The sequence below is a fragment of the Notamacropus eugenii genome, chromosome 6 (genome assembly GCF_028372415.1).
Source record: "Notamacropus eugenii isolate mMacEug1 chromosome 6, mMacEug1.pri_v2, whole genome shotgun sequence".
Taxonomy (NCBI): Eukaryota; Metazoa; Chordata; class Mammalia; order Diprotodontia; family Macropodidae; genus Notamacropus; species Notamacropus eugenii.
Window position 1 is genome coordinate 283,375,617 of NC_092877.1, and position 14,687 is coordinate 283,390,303.

Below are 14,687 nucleotides of genomic sequence, written 5' to 3' on the forward strand. Positions count from 1 at the left end.
TACAATAATCCCGTTACCAAGAGTTTACTTTATAGACCAGAATAAAATAAAATTTAAAAAATAGCAAAATTTATTTCAAAACATAAAACATTTAGAATCACAAGAAAATAAAAGAATAAGTAGGAAAAGGTGGAATAGAATTTTTAGTCTTCAAATTTAATTAAAAAAAAAAAAGCTGCAATCGAGCAGGGCCAATACCACCATGTTCTGTTGAACTGCTGTCGTAGGCTCCTCTGCCCTAGGCTCTGAAGCCACAATGGATCCAAGTCAGAAATATGGCACCCTTGAAAGATATTACCAGGAGATTGAAGTCAATCAAAAACATCCAGAAAATTGCCAAACCTTTGAAAATAGTGACAGCAGTAAAGTATGCCCAAGCTGAGAGAGAGTATATGGAGTTGGATCTTTGGCTCTTTATGAAAAAGCTGATATAAAGGCTCCAGAAGACATGAAGAAATACCTCATTATTGCTGTGTCCTCACATCGAGGTCTTTGTGGAACTATCCTTTCCTCAGTTGCTAAACTGATGGAAAGCAAGATTGCTACCTTCATGGCAACTGGGAACAAAGTTATGACTGTTGGAGTTGGTGACAAAATCAGAGGCATACTTCATAGGACTCACTCTGACCACTTCTTAATGATATTTAAAGAAGCGAGAGGAAGTCAGTCCCCTACCTTTGCAAATGCTTCAGTCATTGCTCTTGAACTACTAAATTCTGGATATGAGTTTGATGAAGGAGCTATTATCTTTAATAGATTCAAGTCTGTTATCTCCTATAAGACTGAAGTAAAACCTATCTTTTCCCTAAATACCACTCCAAATGCTGAAAGTATGAGTTTCTATGATGACATTGATGTTAATGTGTTGCAAAACTATTAAGAGCATAGCCTGGCAAACATCATCAACTACACTCTAAAGAAATGAACCACTAGTGAACAGAGTGCAAGAATGACAGCTATGGACATTCTAGTAAGAATGCCTCTGAGATGATTGATAAGTTGACTTTGACATTTAACCATACTCGCCAAGCTGTCATCACAAAGAAGTTGATTGTAATTATCTCTGGTACTGCGGCATTGAACTAATGGATCCAAGTTTTATCCAAATTCAAGAGGTAAAGATATGAAATATGAAACAAGCTAATTAGTTTAGCCGACTTTTGTCTATCAAAAGAACTCCATTGTGTACATGATCTGTTGTGTATGTGGAAGACAAAATATTTGCAAATTATCTTACAATAAACAAATAATATGAAAACCAAAAAAAAGCTGTAATCACAAATCATTTTTTTTAGACTGGCTAAAAAAATAGAAGAAAAATTAAGAACAAATCAATGGAAAGGACAAACAGGAATAAGCAATAAATTAATTTAATAGCCTGGTGTTCAAGTAAACCTAAGACTATAAACTACTTGGGAAGGAAATGTTTTTCTCTGTCAGTAACTGCTAAGGAAGTTGGAAAGCACTTTGGCAAAAAAAAAGTTTCAGACCAACATATTACACTGTATACCAAATAAGTTCCAGATGGATATGAGGCCTGAATGTAGCATGTCATAACCTATAATAATTGAAGAAAAATTAATAGCAATACTTATACAACTATTTCTAGAGTTAAAAATGTACAACTGAAAAAGGGATATGGGAATGTCATGAAACATAAGAAAAATTATTTTAATCATAAGAAATTTGAAATATTTTGAATGAAAAAAGTCAATATATCTAGCGAAAGAACAGAGAATCTTAGCTGAGAAAAATGCATCATATATATTTGATAAAATTACAAAATCCAAGTTGCAAAGGGAATAAACACCAAATATGCAAAAGGCAAAAACATTTATAAGAGCAAAAACCATTCCCAAAATGATACAGGATGAAAGTATATGAGTAAGCAGTTCTCAAAAGAAAAAAAAAATTGTAAGATTGTGGGACACATGAATTATGCCTTCAAATCTCTTATAAGGGGAATACAAAATTAGGAGGTTTCCCACTCATCGACCAAGATAGCAAAAGAGAGAAAAATAAATTATGCTGTCAGGATCATCAGAAGATACAAACCTGATACATTATTAGCATATCTGTTAGTTTTTCTAATCATTCTAGAAAAAAACATTAAATTGTGTAGAAAAAGTAATTAAAATTTTATCTCAGTAAAGTAACTAAAACTTTTAAACTATATATTACTATAAGACAGGTACCCCAAATTGGTTGAATAGGGGGAAAATATTTAAAGTATGGCAAAACATGTAGCATCACTTTTGATGACAGCACATATTTAGAAACAAAGTGGCTGTTGTTTTATTGAAAAATGGCCAAAGAAAGGGCAGCATAACAATGTTATGAAATGCTATTATGTCTTAAGAAAAATGATCATTGAAAATTTAGAGAAAATGCATTTGATGCATTGGAATTCCTCTCTCTTCAGATAGTACTGCTGACTTACTTCCCAAGACTTCCTTGATCATGCCCCTTTGCCAGGTTCCTTCCACCACTCCATTCCATTTTGCAGCTCCCTTCTTCCTTCTCCCCCATAAGAATGTAAGCTCCTTGAGTCAAAGACTATCTTTTTTCTTGTATTCATATTCTCAGCAATTATCATGTTACTTGGCACATAATAAGTAATTAACAAGTGCTGGTTGACTGACAGAATTGATATAGAATTAAAAAAAAGAAAAATCAGGAGAGAAATATATGCTATGACTATTAAATGTAGATGAAAAGATCAGCAAGACTAAAATGAATATTATTTGTTTACTATATCTGCAGTTGTCCCCTGAGAAGCAATGAGTAAATGTACCCTTGTCTTTGAAAAGGCGGATCATGGGTCAACTGATTTTGCTTCTCTATCCCCCCAACCCATTTCCACAAGGGAAGTCTCATTGGGTAGGTGAAGGGTGAAGCTTTTTCTTTACTGAAATGGTTATGATGCTGAAGCTGAACTTCCAACTGAAGAAGGGGTTTTGAGTGTCTTTTCATGTGGCAAAGCACCTGGTGCTGATTCTATTCCAGCCAATGTTTACAAGGTAGGGCAACCATAGCTCATACAAAAGCTGACTGAAATTTTCCAGGTTTTACGACAAGAGGAAGTTATCTCCCAGGAGTTCAAGGATGCCTCCATTGTCCATCTCTATAAGGGTAAACAGAGTAGATTGTCCTGTGACAATCACAGGGGGATCTCTCTCTTAGCCACTGCTGGCATAATTCTTGCTAGAGTCCTTCTTAATAGGCTGATCCTTCATCTTGAAGATCGTCATATACCTGAGAGCCAGTGTGGCTTCAGAAAGGGCTGAGGAACAGTCAATATGGTGTTTGCTGTCTGACAACTCCAGGAGAAATTCCAGCAGCAGAACAGAGGTCTGTACACAATGTTTGTAGATCTGAACAAGGCCTTTGACAGTGGTAGTCGTGAGGGCTTATGGAAAATTATGTCAAAATCTGATTGCCCTGAGAAATACATCAATCTTGTACGTGAACTTCATGATGACATGTTTGGCTCTGGATTGTGGACATGGGCTCTCATGCCTTCCCAGTCACCAATGAAATGAAACAGTGCTGCGTACTTGCTCCCATGCTTTTCAGCATGATGTTTTCAGCCATGCTGTCAAATGCTTTCAATGAGGATGAACATGGCATCAAAGTCAATTACCATCCTGACGGTAAATTCTTCAATTTAAAAAGGCTACAAGCCAAGATCAAAGTGGAGGAAGTGTTGGTGCATGATTTTCTATTTGCAGATAGTTGTGCACTGAATGCAGCCTCTGAAGCTGAGATGCAACAAACTATGGATCAATTCTCTGTTACCTGTGCTAATTTTGACCTAGTAATTAACGCTTAGAAAACACAGGTGCTCCGTCAGCCACCACCACACCATCCATGCATGGAACCATTGGTTACAACAAACAGAGAAGTTTTGAATGTTGTGGATAAGTTCACATACCTTGGTAGTGTATTTTCCAAGATGTACACATTGACAATGAGGCTGATGCATGCATTGCCAGAGCTAGGTCAGTGTTTGGGAGGCTCTGAAGAAAAGTTTGGGAGAGAAGAGGTATTAGAGTGACTACCAGGCTGAAGGTCTACAGAGCTGTTGTGCTGACTTCATTGTTGTATGCCTGTGAAACATAGACAATCTGCCAGCGCCATGCCAGGAAGCTGAATTGCTTCCATCCGAACTGTCTTAGGAAGATTCTGAGGATCATCTGGCAGGATAAGATACCAGACACTGAAGTTCTTGCTAGAGCTGAACTGCCAAACATTCAAACTATGCTTTAGAGAGTGCAACTCCCATGGGCTGGCCACATTGTTCAAATGTAAAATATATGCTTGTCAAAAAGAATATTTTATGGAGAACTCACATGGGGCAGGCGATCATATGGTGGTCAGAAGAAGTGATACAAGAGCACTTTCAAGGTCTCTCTCAAGAACTTTGGATTTGATTGTGCAACATGGGAGACACTGCCATAGGACACTTATCATGTCATGCCCACATCAGAAAAGGTGCTGTGTTCTATGAGCAAAACAGAATCGAGACAGCACAAAGTAAACATTAGGAAGCACAAATTTGGAGTATCCACCCCAAATATTCACAGGAACTATCTGTGCCCAACCTGTGGTAGAGCATTCCAGGCTCATATTGGTCTGCTCAGTCATAGTTGGACACACTGAAATTTCACTTTATCGCGGTGATGTCATTTTGATCCTCTTTGAGAACAAAGGACAAGAATGAATCAACCATGATAATGAAATAAAAAGGATCAATATGATACCAAAGTGACTGATCTACGGTAGCCCCTTAACAAATTTTAATCGATTGGTTGATATATATATATATATATATATATATATATATATATAAAAGCATACTTCTAAGATTAGTTTGATATTTTAAATATCTGCCTCCTAGAATTGTTGTCTATATATTTTTTAATAAGGAAGTTAGGAAGACCTGAGTTGAAATCCTGATTCAAACATTTACTGACTGTAACCCTGAAAATCACTTATCTTTTGTTTGCCTTGTTTTGCTTACCTGTTAAATGGGGATAATTAAAGTACCTACCTCCTAGGAATGTTGTAAAGATCAAATGACATAAAATTTGTAAAGCACTTACCCAATACATAATAAGTGCTAGATAAGTATTAGCTGTTGATTTCCATCAAATAAAGACATTATACCTAATAGTGACTCAATCATATGTTCATATCTTTACATAAATAGAACTTGAAAGTATGGCCTAGAAGCATGCTTTATTGGAAAGTTTCTGGATTTAGAGGTGGAAGATTTGGACTGCAATCCCAGATCTGACACTAACTATGGTCACTAATCATAGTTACTTGGGCAAATCACTTAATCTTTCTGGGGCTCAGCTTCTCCAATTGTAAATAAGAGACCTAGATGAGGCAGATTTTAAGGTACTATCTATCTTGAAATACATGATCTTGTGAAGTGCAACTCAGAGGTACATGGAGTTGTATTTGTGTAGGTGGAAATAAATAAATATATATGCATTATATATGTATACATATATACAGATATACATATAAATGTATCTTTCCATAAAAAAGGCAGAGTCACAAAGGGTAAGTTTGTGGTAAGTAGAAAAGACAGAAGATAACAATAAAAATGTACTTGCACAACTTCCTTTCCTTGAATAGAGTCAAATTAAGTTAAATAGATTCAAGTTAAAAGTTAAGAAGTAGAAGCCACAGGGACAATGATACTTAGAGGTAAATTATTGTATATTTATTTTCACATGTAGAGATAGGTGAGTCATGAGTAGTACACTAGGCTATGGACATTGCCTTTTAGGTCTACTCCAGGACAAGCACATCAGACTTCCACCTCTCAGTCTGCTAATGGTTCAGTTACTGACAAATTCTCTCAGTGAATTCAAAGGCAGTCTAGGGAATGTTCTTGAAATGTTTCTCTAAAATTGGCTCATTCTTTACCTGTTCCTCTTAAATTAGGGAAGCCCACAGGCAATTTTCTCCTCTCTTTGTCTCCAATTAGGAATCTGTCACCTTAGACAAAATTATTATTAATAGCCATGAATTATGTGGATATTAGCAATAATAACTCTAAATAAAAATAAACATTCAAACAAAGTATAGCATTGGATATCACAGGAAGATAGTCAAGCTCTCAAGGAGACCAGGACAGCAATTAGTATAATAACATTCTAAAAACAAACAACTTTGAAAGATTTGAGAACTTCAACAGAGTGACCAGACATGATTCTAGAGGACTGATAATGAAATACACTATGCATCTTCTGACAAGGGAAGTGATAGATTTGAGAAGAAGAATGACATGTATTTTTGGAAATGGTCAGTGGCCTGGCTATGCCTATTTATAACACGTTTTTTGTTTATTTGTTTTCTTTTCCTTTTTTCTCTTCTTTTTGAATGGAGAGAGAGGTAGGAGGAAGGTAAAATAAAAGTATGATAAATTAAAAAGAATAAAAATGAATAAAAAAGCAAAAGATAAGGTATAACATACAACAGGACTTGTACCCAGTCTTTTCTGTTGTCTGGGAAAACGAGAGAGTTGACTATACACTATCTTCCACTATTGCAAATTTTTGTTTCAAGCTTGCCCTTCTGACACATCCCTGAGTCCTCCCTTCTAATTTTTGTGATTATTGCCTCTTAATCTCCTTTTATGTCTTCTAAAGTTTGTTTTAAAGTTCCTTTTTCAAGACCATTATAACCTCAAAGCAAATGATTTGTTTTAGACAAATAAGGCTCTCCTCATAATTTTCATTCTGAGTTCAATTTCTCATCAGAATGTCTATTTGAAGTCAACCCTAAGTTCTTTCTAGTCTGTGGGAAAGTCCTCTGAAGTCTCTGTGATCCCAATAAATAGCATCAACATGTAAAGTAACAATGAGCTTGGGCATTGCTATCAATAACTAGCATTTATAGAGTGCTTTAAGGTTTGGCAATCCCTTTACCAATGTTATCTATTTTCATCCTGAGACTCGTAATGGTTAAATAAGTTGTCCAGTTGTCAGGTTTGTACCTGACTCTGGTATACCCATATGGAGTGGTCTGGATGTTAGTCCCCTGGAGCTATAAATACATGTTTCCAGACATAGAATATCCAGAATAAGACTAATAATATCTTAGGAGGATTGGTGATGGCAATCAAAATAGGATCTTTTGCTGTTTTTGTTTTAGTGTAATCAAGTGCCTCTGACTGAATCTTGCCTTTATCAATCAAGAGACTTTATAAGGAATAAAGTACAGAAATAAGAGTTTCTTTAACTAGAAACAGTGTACCTATTTGTATTGTTAGTTATTTTAACGTGATTGAAGACCTTTCCCACCCATTGATGGGTCTGCCCATTGTGGGAAGCTTGATTAGGGGAGTTGTTTTGCCTGAGGGTCCCAAATACCTTTTGTTCCTTCTATTGAGGCACTGGGGCAAAGGATTGTGATGCCTTCTGGCTCTAAAAAATAGTATAAATACTCTGATGGTGAGGTTTTCCTTTGGGTCTTAGTTTTCCATAAGAGGTTTGAGTGCCAGATGAGGACTCTGGGAAGCTGCTAAGGAGCCATCCCTGCTTTGAGAACTCAGATGTCAGGCTTCCCTCTCTGGTAATGATGGTCAGACAGTTGGGGTCCAATTGCCTGTTGAATTCAGGTAGAGGAAGCTATGTCTGTTTATCTTTTGATTTCTTTGAACTTTCTTTGGAATTCAGGGTGCTGACTCCCTGAACCGACTGAATGATATATTTACTTGGTTAAAGAAATGATACATGTGCTTGATTAAAGTGACTGGTAACCCCTCAAAAAATGTCTTTCCTTTTATGAATGCAGATCTAAGAACCTGTGATAGCAGGGCCCCTGTATATGTTGGGTGCTTATTGGTACAGGATTGACTGAAGGCACTTGGAATAATGAACCTAGAAAACATTTTATGCAAGAAGGGTGTGATCACTGTTATCTTATTTTTTATTATACTGTATTATGGAAATGCTTGTTTTATTCCATGAATTGAAAATTGAAAGAAAAAGAAATGGGTAGGTGGAGAGCAACTTACACAGAATGGTTAGTATAATTGTTCAGGTTGGCCCCAGAAAGCTAATGAGCAGTAAAAAGATGTTAAATATGTAGATTTAAGATAAATGCAAAGAAAATAAATCCTAACAGAGTCATCTAAAAGTGGAAAGAGCTACCTTGGAAGATAGTGGTTTTCAGGTATGGACAAAGTCTTCAAGCTGACTTGGCCACGCTGTAAAAAAAAAAACAAAATCTATTCATCTAGGTGGTTGTAATATATTTGGCACTTCTTTGAGACAGAGCATTTGTTCAATCAATCAATAGTCATTTATCAAGTGCACACTTACTAAGTTCCAGGAGCTTAGAATACAAGACAAAAATGAAATTGTTCCTTTCCAATTCTAGAATTCTTTGATTAACTTTTAAAAATAATGTTGATATCATATAGAGATCTAAGTTTAGAGTTCAGACAAGGAAGCTTATATTCCCATTTCTTTTATTACCTACTCATGTGAACATCAGTGAGTCACTGAAGGTTTCCAGGTCTCAGTTTCCTCATCTATACAAAAGACCATCTCTGTGATTCCTCCAGCTTTAAATCTATGATTTTAAGGATCAATCTTAAATCCATCAAACTCATTGATTTGCACTGAACTTGACCTGGAAGGAATATCAGCCTATATTAACGGGAAAAAATATTGTTTAAAGGGATTTTTAAGAACATAAAGAAACATAACTGATCATTACAAAATTAGCTAGATGAGATAATTTGTAGTTCTAATAGTATATGCCTTTGAGACTTAACAGTGGATGGGAGCAGAAGAGGAACCTCAAGGACAAATCTTTGAAAGAAGCTAATTCATTGACTGTATTTCAATGCTCTCTCTCTTCTAGTTTGACCATCTCCTCAACCAAGCTCTGAATGAAGCTGACACCTCCCTTTCCAATTAGCTTATATGGTCTTAAAATTTGTGTTTGGGATTTCATAACACTATACTTCCTCCAGTATGAAATACCAACTATTTTATTTTTTATATTCTGGGAAGTTGGCTATGTCTGCACCAGATCCTATCACTTAGCACCTACCCTACTCTGCAGTTCTCCCAGTCCTCAGCTAATCCAGAAGCCTAGCTGATCAATCTGTGGGTACATCACACAAAGATCTGAGCCTAATGAAATCCTGCCTGATGGTTAGGAATCAATTATTTTGAGAAAGTATTACAAATTCAGGCAAATAAGGGGCTAACTGTTTATTTTCTTAAATCAGAAATTCTCTCAATGACATCTTGTTTATGTGAGCTTAAAAACAAGTCCCAACCATTAGAAGTTATTATCCTTTTTTTTCCCCCTATTCACTGTACTTCTGTTTCCTGACCTAGACCTGAACTATCTCTCCTTTGGTTTTTGGAGAAGCAGGGTCTTTTGTGTCCAATGGCTCTGGTTCTAATCACATTGGCTTCTGGTCAGATCTGCACTCCTCAAAGTTACCCATATGCTGCATTGGATCAAAGCCTTGGAATTTGTTCACAGAAATTCTCTGAATTGCCCTTTTTTGAGCTCTGGAATGGAATCTCCTTTTCAGTCCCTCTGAGCTGACTTCTTTATTCACAGTTTCCTTGCTCATCTTCCCAGTGATGAACCATTAGGATCAGTTTCCAATTTATTCACAATTCCATCTCAACAAAAGAGAGTTCATAAGATGATAGATATGTCTGGAAAGGATCTTGGAAGTCATTTAGTCCAATTTCTTCATTTTAAAAATGAGGAAACTGAGGACACGGATGGTTAATGTTATGATCAAGGTCTCCGAGGTAAGTAAAGTTTCAGAGATGGAATTTGAACTCATCTATTCTGACACTTGAACTATATGAAATACTATGCTAAAAATCTTCCTCCAGTCCTTATATCCTTCATATGAAGATCTTGGAGTCTTAAAAGTTCCAATTGACATTTTATCACTACCTTTCATTTTCCTTTGTTCCCCTCACAATCTGCAGTGTGTGTGTGTGTGTGTGTGTGTGTGTGTGTGTGTGTGTGTGCGTGTGTGTTAGCATGCATGTTTTGAGGGAGGGAGGAGAAGGAGAAAAAGACAGTGTTCAATTTTCTATATCTTGATATCATTTCTTTTTTTCAATGATACATTTAATTCGTAGTAAAATCTATATCTTGGCCTTTTTAAAATCTTCTTTGTCTATTAGTTCACTTCTGTTGCTCATCTCCAGACCACTCAGGCAGAAAAAGAGGAATAGAGGGATGCTAAAGCTTGATATAAGCAAGAATTTTAAATTATCTGATCATATTCATCATCCACACAGGAAGGATTTTCATAAGGCTTACAATGATTGCATATAAAGGGACAAAGTGGAGCCAGTCAATGGGTTTAGGCTTACTCAATGGGATCAACATGTGATTTATTAACACACCATTATTATTTCTCTTTTCTGTAATCTTTAATAGCAAAACCTTGTTTACTGAGTACTCTGAGAGCAGCTGCAAACAATTTGCCTTTATTGATTTAACTGCTAACTCATACTGACTGCTTCTGGCCAGCTTGAGTGAGAATGTCTTGTTGCTACCACGCCCACTCTCTTGAGTGCTTCCTATCTATTGAACTGGAAGTCATTCACTACTCCCCTGTCAGTCAAACCTCTGGTGACTAATCACTTATTCTCCACCACAACCCACATCCACCCTCTCTATTGCCTCTACACACAGTGTTTATCTTAAGTTTCTTGAGCACTTATTATTACAGAAACCATCCCTTGCCACATTTCTGTCCTTTGTGTTGCCTTTTCTGTAAACCATAGATATTTGGAAATTTCAGCTGAGTGGGTACATCCTTTCATAATTTCCCTGATGCCACCTTCCCCTGGGACTTACCACAGAGTCTTACACATTTTATAAGTTGCTTTTCAGTTATGTCTGTATGACCCCATTTGGGGTTTTCTTGTCAGAAATACTGGAGTGGTTTGTCATTTCTTCCTCCAGTTTATTTTACAGACAAGAAAACTGAGACTAATAGAGTTAAACGACTTGCTCAAGGTCACACAGCTGGTAAGTGTCTAAGCCATGTTGGAACTCAAGTTTTTCTGACTCCAGGACCAGTGGTCTATCCACTGTGCCACCTAGCTGTCCCTGTCTGTCATGTTTATTCACATATCGTACTCACATATGATACCCTTTTCAATTCTGCCTCTATTTTTGGCCAAATTTATTGGTTCAGATACTTTCTTGGAAAGATACTAGCTAATATAGATTCCAGGTATAAGACCTTGGTTAATAATTGAAATTTCATTTTCTGAATTGCTCCCTATTTTCATCCGTGGTATGCTTTTGTTTCCTTTTGTATTATTGAACCTGTCTGCATTATAAATAACCTGTGGATAATTGTTCTCATTACTTCTGTAGTTTCTCATAACTTATTATAATGTCTGTTGCAAATGGTGATTTTTTGGATCCTTTTTAATTATTATTTTAGAAAAGTCTTGATTTACCAGTATGTTTCCCTAGAATAGCAATCTCTTCTCCCTAGATTGGAGTGAAATCTCTTCACCTCTTTAAGTCATAGCTACTTCATCTGTAAAATGAAGGGGTTGGACTAAATGATCTATCTCACTAAGTTTCTTTCTAGCTCTAAACAATTGGAGGCATCTGTGATTAACAGGTCTTTGGACTAGGATGTTCTTCAGAATAACAATCATCAACAATGTCAGTCCACGGTATTTATTAATAACATCTTCACCTGGAGGATTTTTTAATACTTGATACTAGATTTCTTAAAATCTTTTGAGTGAGAATGCAGCAGAACTGTAATCTAATGATTTTCCACTTATTTTCAATACATTGTCCCAGTTAAGTAGTTATGTTTTACCTTGACTCTATGTCATATAGATTTATGATCTCCCAAAGGTAAGTCTGTAGGGGAATAAAGTCTTTCAATCACTTTCTCAATAGGCCTGCAACACAACAACAAAATTTTATAATTATTTCTCAGAATTTAAATGTTTTTACTAGTTACGCTGAGATTTGGCATAACCCAAGATCTGAGAGAACCATATTTTTGTTTTGTAATGGTTATTGTCCTTCACGATGAAAGGACCAAAATGACATCACTATGCTGGAATCAAGGCACAGAATATCTTATTGTGACTGATCAAATCAATAGAAGGTTGGGAGGCTCCACCATAAATCAGGCACATATAGTTGATATGAACATGAGTAGTGTAGATGTCTCTAAATTTGTGCATCTCACATTTCTTTTGAGTTACTGCCATTCTGCTTCACTCATAAAGAACAGCTTCTAACTTGATGCAGGCATGCCAAGCTGGGCAATCCATTGCCAGTGTCTCCTACATAATTTCAATAATGTTGTATATAAATACTACTATGTCTCTGAGGAAAGATATGCTATTTCTTGCTTCTGTTAAATACAGAAATACTGTTTTAGTTGGAATGTGATTATTCTTAACAAAAAATAATTCTCATCTTAAGTAGTACATATTTTACTTTTTATGTTAAAAAAATAGAAGATTCCTTTTGGGTCTAATTGTTACTCCAGAATAAATAAATGACTGAGAGAACAATAATTACCAATCTATATGTTTATTTTCTGTCTCTGTCCTATTTTATGGAGTGGTTCACAAAACATTTTGCAGTGATGTCTTTACAAGGACATGAATAACTAAATTTCCAGACAATATAAGATTATGTTATGTTCATTGTTTACTGACAATTTTTTTAAGTGTTAGATCTGACAGAACAGAATCTCATCTTAAAGTCTCTATTTAAGAGTCTCCAACATATGCTAAAATCATTCAAGATTCCTTGGAAAATGTTAAAACAGAAATAGATAAATCCTATGACCCTTTGAAGTGCATTAATGCAAGTCAAGATATAATTTAAGGGAATATATATTCATTAAACTGCTTCTGTTTTCATAGAATAATATTTATTGCAGAGTTCAGTGAAATTCTGTAGCTGTTTCTTGCAAATGTTGTTGTGTGTGTGTTCGTCCTTCATTGTCAAAGAAGACCATACCATCAGGGAAATGATGACATGACTTGCACTTGAATTTGTTTTGAGTGAGGAAGGGCTGTGCAGGTCACCAGTCTCACTTCTCCTCCAGAGCCATCTGAATCCAGTGACCAGATGTTCATCAGGATGACTGGAGATGACCCAGGATGAGGCAATTGGGGTTAAGTGACTCGCCCAATGTCACATAGCTAGTGAGTGTCAAGTGTCTGAAGTGAGATTTGAACTCAGGTCCTCCTGACTCCTGCACTGGTGTTCTATCCACTGCACCACCTAGCTGCCCCAAATGTTGTTGTGGTGATTACCCTAAGCCCTAGAATAATGACTAATACCTCTTAAATGAGATCATAGTCACTCAAAATGTTACAGTTTAGCCATGCACTCAGTAATCACCAAGTGGATGAACAACGATGATTATCCAGAATATAATCTACAGTGAGATAAAATAACCTTACACATTTTGTATCCTTACGTATATCCTTACATATATCTTGAGAGAAATCAAATGGTCAATGTAGGTCCAGTTGTGGATAGAAAGAGGAGAGTAAATTGCCAATGAGAAATTTTATAGTTCTCCTAACCTTAATTCCAAACCCCAACTTCACCTGAAGCAAAGGCCTATGTTTTTAACATCAAGTTTCAAACCAGTAATTGACTATACTTCAAGTGGAATCATTAAAACAGCTTCTGTTCTGTCTAAATATTATCATCTGCTCCACCTCTCCCTTCTTTTTCTGCAAAATCATGGCTAAAATTGCAATAACCTATATTTCTCTTGTTCAGTTGTATCTGACACTTCATGACCCTGTGGATCATAGCATGCAAATGCTGTCCATGGGATTTTCTTGTTAAAGATACCAGAGTAGTTTATAATTTCCATCTTTGGGAATTAATGAGAGCATACATTAAATGACTTGCCCATGGTTCCATGGCTAGTATCTGAGGCCAGATTGGAATTCAGGTTTTTCTAACTGCTGACCAAAAGTTCTTTTCACTGAGCCACCTAGCAGCCTCCCAGGCAAAGAAAGATTAAGTGCTTTGCCCAGGGTCATGCAGCTGGTCAGTATCTGAGATTGGATTTGAATTCAGGTTTTTCTGACTCTAGTTCCATTCTGACTCTACCCATTGAGCAACCAGTAGTCCTTTCCATAAACTGAAATTATTTCATTTTATCTACCAGTTTAATAATTGAGGGACTTTGTTTTGTTTTGTTGAAATAATCTTGGTCTGATATGGACTATACTTGATGAAACCTACTTGTGTCTTTTTGATCACTAGCATCTTTTGGGGATATTTTCTAAGCTATCTCTAATAATATATTCTAGAATTTTGCCAAGAATCAAACTCAACCTTACTGGCCTACAAATATTTTACAGACTCTGTTCCTTTCCAAAAGAATCCCAAATCAGTACATTTGCCCTTCTCAAGTCCTAGAGTACTTCTGCCTTTCTCCATAATATTTCAAAGCTCAGTGGACAGTGGATCAGCAATCATATCTGTAAGTCCTTTCAGTAGCTGAGGATATATTTCATCTAGCCTCATGACACAAATTCATCAAGGAAGCTAGTTATACTTTAACTTTCACCTTCTTTTTATTAGATATCCACTTCCCAGAAGCTTTTTTGGTTATGTTCAGTTTATTATAAAGGCTATTCTCT

General features: G+C 36.1%; 1 pseudogene; it reads left to right on the forward strand.

Moving 5' to 3' along the window:
- The first annotated feature begins 202 nt into the window (after positions 1-202).
- Positions 203-1,197, forward strand: LOC140511415 (ATP synthase subunit gamma, mitochondrial-like; annotated as a pseudogene).
- Positions 1,198-14,687: the final 13,490 nt, after the last annotated feature.